Below are 4,891 nucleotides of genomic sequence, written 5' to 3'. Positions count from 1 at the left end.
GATGCTTTTGAACTGTGGTGTTGGAGAAGACTCTTGAGAGTCCCTGGACTGCAAGAGATCCAACCAGTCCATCCTAAAGATCAGTCCTGGGTGTTCATTGGAAGGACTGATGTTGAAGCTGAAACTCTAATACTTTGGCCACCTGATGCAAAGAGCTGATTCATTTGAAAAGACCCTGTTGTTGGGAAAGATTGAGGGCAGGAGGAGAAGGGGACTACAGAGGGTGATATAGTTGGATGGCATTACCGACTCAATGGACATGGGTTTGGATGGACTGCGGGAGTTGGTGACAGGGAGGCCTGGCGTGTGGCAGTCCATGGGGTCGCAAAGAGTCGGACATGACTGAGTGACTGAACTGAACTGAACTATTCTGTCTGAACTCACTTTAAACTTATGACACAAATATGAAACCCTACTGGCAGTATCATCATCTTTCCACAGTTCACCTTCTCACTCTCAGAAGATACCTCTGACTTTCTCACTCTTCTAACCTCTAATATCCCCTTCTTGATGAAGACCTCATCTCATATTTTATTAAGAAAATCGACGTTTTTCCTCCTCATCACTTGGTCCCTGTGGTGGCAGACGGAGCACGAGGACCATGTTGGGCCGGACACTCCGAGAAGTTTCTGTGGCACTGAAACAAGACCAAGTCACGCCAACTGAGCTCTGTCAAAGATGTCTCTTCCTTATCAAGACAACTAAGTTTCTAAATGCGTACACTACTGTATCAGAAGAAGTGGCCTTAAAGCAAGCTGAAGAATCAGAGAAAAGACATAAGGAAGGTCACTCACTGGGGGATTTAGATGGAATTCCTCTGGCAGTAAAAGATAACTTTAGTACATCCGGCATTGAGACAACCTGTGCATCAAACATGCTGAAAGGTTATGTACCACCTTATAATGCCATAGTAGTTCAGAAGTTGTTGGATCAGGGAGCTCTACTAATGGGAAAAACAAACTTAGATGAGTTTGCTATGGGATCTGGAAGCACAGATGGCATATTTGGACCAGTTAAAAACCCGTGGAGTTATTCAAAACAATATAGAGAAAAGAGGAAGCAGAACTCTCACAGTGAGAATGAGGATTCAAATTGGCTTATAACCGGAGGAAGCTCAGGAGGAAGTGTGGCGGCCGTGTCAGCATTCACGGGCTTTGCGGCTTTAGGCTCAGATACAGGAGGATCAACCAGAAATCCAGCTGCCCACTGCGGGGTTGTTGGTTTAAAACCAAGCTATGGCCTAGTTTCTCGTCATGGTCTCATTCCCCTGGTGAATTCAATGGATGTGCCAGGAATATTAACCAGATGTGTGGATGATGCAGCCACTGTGCTGGGTATACTAGCTGGGCATGATCCCGAAGATTCTACCACAAATTCAAGATCCTGTTAAACCATTTATACTTCCCAGTTTGACAGATGTGAGCAAACTATGTATAGGAATTCCAAAGGAATATCTTACACCAGAATTGTCAAGTGAAGTACAATCTCTTTGGTCCAAAGCTGCTAATCTCTTTGAGTCTGAGTGGGCCAAAGTAATTGAAATCTCCCTGCCCCATACCAGTTACTCAATTGTATTGTGTACATTGGAAGAGGCATCAAATATGGCAAGATTTGATGGGCTAGAATATGGTCACAGAAGTGACAATGATGTGTCTACTGAAGCCCTGTATGCTGCAACCAGTCAAGAAGGGTTCAATGATGTGGTGAGAGGGAGAATCCTCTCAGGAAACTTTTTCTTATTAAAAGAACATTATAAGACTTCTTTTGTCAAAGCACAGAAAGTGAGACGCCTCATTGCTAATGATTTTGTGAATGTTTTTAACTGTGGAGTGGATGTGCTGCTAACTCCCACGACCTTGAGTGAGGCAGTGCCGTACACAGAATTCATCGAGGAAGACAACAGGACACGCAGCGCCCAAGACATCTTTACACAGGCTGTAAATACAGCAGGATTGCCAGCTGTGAGTGTCCCTATGGCCCTCTCAAGCCAAGGGTTGCCAATAGGACTACAGTTTATTGCATTTTGTGACCAGCAGCTTCTTACAGTTGCCAAATGGTTTGAAAAACAAGTCCAGTTTCCTGTTATTCAACTTCAAGAACTAATGGATGATTGCTCATCAGTCTTTGAAAATGAAAAGTTAGCTTCTGTTTCTCTAAAATAGTGATAACTATATTGTGCACATTATAATGACTTTTAAAGGTATTTATATTCTAGAGAAGTCAGGTGTTCTTGAAATTTGGCTTATTGTCGACATAATCATTCCCTGGAGTCATTTTTTTAAATTCTTGTGATACAGTTAATTATAAATAATCTGTCAGCAAACAAAAAAAGAAAGAAAGGAAACTGACATAATCAGGTCAGAGCCATCTTACTCTCCCACCCAAACACAAACCGTTGTTTCTGAATTAAATCTTCTATCTTTCCCTCCTATTAAAAGGATGGGAATCTTGGTTCCTTTCAAAGGTCCATCCCCTCTCCTTATGGTTTGGGGCCATTCCTTCATCCTCCTCTATAATGACATTATCACTGTTAACAGATATGTTAACAGTCATTTTAGACTTGATTATTCACTCCTGTAGGTATTTTCTTTTTTTGAACATCAAATTTTTTTTAACTAGATCATTTCCACAAAAAATAGAAACACTTACCAGCCAATACAACAACCAAAAACTTCCCTTGCTCTATTTGACCAACTATAGCTACCATCCTGTTTCTTTAATCTTCCCCTCCAAAAACAAAAACTAAACCAACCAACCAACCAACCAACCAAAGAAACAAAACCTTAAGACTTGTCCCACTTGTACATATTTTGCTCTTCATACACTTCAGTCTTTCTGTCTCACTATACCTCTGAAACTATTCTTGCTAGAGACTAATGATTGCCATGTTGCCAATTCATTGTCACCTCTGTGTCATCTGTGTCCTCACTACTTAACTTTTGGGAAGCATTTGCTATAGTTAACCACTCTTGTTCAACTGTAAAACTTTCTCCCCTTGATTACTATGACATCACCTTCTTACCTCACAGGTTATTCCTTCTCAGTCTCTTGCTGGTTCTTCTTCCTCCGCTGCACAACTTTGAAATGTTGGAGATTCCCATAGCCCAGTTCTCTACCTACAATCTGCTTGGATAACTTCATCTAGTCCAAAAATTTTAAGTTTCATGTATAAACTCATAATTGACATATTTATGTCTCCAACCTTGACTCCATTCCAGATCAATATATTCACTTGTTTACCTGATGTTATCACTTAGATATCTTAACAAGTGTCTTAGATTTATTATCAATGCCCTCCACCAAAAGACCACTAGGAACACAACTGTAACGAATGAGTTAGGTTTACTACTTGTTTCAATGAGAATGTACACCATGGAGAATCATATGACATCTCAGTAACAGGGTGTTAGAAATTTGAATTTGTGTGAACTGTGGTATTGGAGAAGACTCTTGAAAGTCCCTTGGATTGCAAGGAGATCCAACCAGTCCATCCTAAGGAGATCAGTCCTGAATATTCATTGGAAAGCCTGATGCTGAAGCTGAAACTTTAATACTTTGGCCACCCAATGCAAAGAACTGACTCACTGGGAAAGACCCTGATGCTGGAAAGATTGAAGGCCGGAGGAGAAGAGGACAACAGAGCATGAGATGGCATCACCGACTCGATGGACATGAGTTTGAGAAAGCTCCAGGAGTTGGTGATGGACAGGGAAGCCTGGTATGCTTTAGTCCACGGGGTTGCAGGGAGTTGGACACGACTGAGCAACTCAACTGAACTGAAATATTGTGATTGAGGGAAGGGCTCAAGGAACAGGGACTTTGCTCTGGATTGGAAGCTGTAGGAAGGCAGAAGTAATTCTATAATTGTGTATTTTAGTTAGTACTGTTGAGAGTGACTTGAGTATCAGCTACTGGAAAGAGACTAAAATTATAATTAGCAAAGAAGCAGCAGTCACTCATATCAGCAAGGATAGGGAAATGTTTACTCCTTTTTGTGGCTTGGACAATGGTTATATTTAGTCTATGTTCAGACATGATTACAAAGTGATCTTTTTCTTGCTCTTGATCCATCATTGTCAGAGTGGCCTTGTCTGACGTTAATGTTCTGCAAAATCCCCCCCTCCCCCAACATACTAAGCTCATTCCTATCTCAGCACTTACTCTGTCCTTTGCCAAGTAATCTCTTTCCCATTTGGCTCCCATCATGGTGCCTCCTTCTTGGTGACTATCACTTCCTTCCACTTTATTTCCTTCTTTGGAGCCCTCGCCAACATCTAAAAGAATGTTGTTCATTTGTTTGTTTATTGCCACTGCCTCACTGGAATATGACTTCATTAAGGGATGGAGGTTTTTTCCATCATATATTCACCTCTGTAAGCCCAACCTAAAGAAACCAGCCGCAAAGCCAAGGGCTCAAATTTATACTGACTGATTGACTGACTGTCACTAGGTTCATGTCCTCGAATACAGCCCTAAACAATTGGCAATTGCCTTTTTTTGTTTATTTTAACGGATAACTAAGGCACTCAACAAAAAGAAGTGAATCTGGGAGTCAAGTTGTCTTTTTTTCCAGAGTGCCCAACGTCTCTGTAGTCAGGATGTGTTAGGACTACAGTACCTGAGACTTTTTAATTATCCCCTTTCCTGAAACTCTATTAAAGCCCGAACCTTAAGTTTCATTATATTCTTTATTAAAGGATTATTCCCGGACTTTACATCTCTAACAGTTCCTTCCGACAGCCAGAGCCTTAGGGAAGAAACCCAACCCTCTTGCGCAATCTCCCAGAAGCAGACGCCGCAGCGCCGAGGGCTTTACAGTGCGCATGTGCAACTGGAAGCGGCGAGGCGGGAAGTGTTGCGCAGGCGTGTTTGGCAGACTTGGAGGCGGCGA

At 41.9% G+C, this 4,891-nt stretch overlaps 1 pseudogene; it reads left to right on the top strand.

The window, feature by feature from the left end:
• The first annotated feature begins 601 nt into the window (after positions 1 to 601).
• LOC138074602 (glutamyl-tRNA(Gln) amidotransferase subunit A, mitochondrial pseudogene) lies at positions 602 to 2,162 on the top strand (annotated as a pseudogene).
• Positions 2,163 to 4,891: the final 2,729 nt, after the last annotated feature.

The sequence above is a fragment of the Capricornis sumatraensis genome, chromosome 2 (assembly GCF_032405125.1).
Source record: "Capricornis sumatraensis isolate serow.1 chromosome 2, serow.2, whole genome shotgun sequence".
Lineage (NCBI taxonomy): Eukaryota > Metazoa > Chordata > Mammalia > Artiodactyla > Bovidae > Capricornis > Capricornis sumatraensis.
Note: the sequence above shows the minus strand (reverse complement) of the source record. Positions and strands in the feature narration are given on the sequence as shown.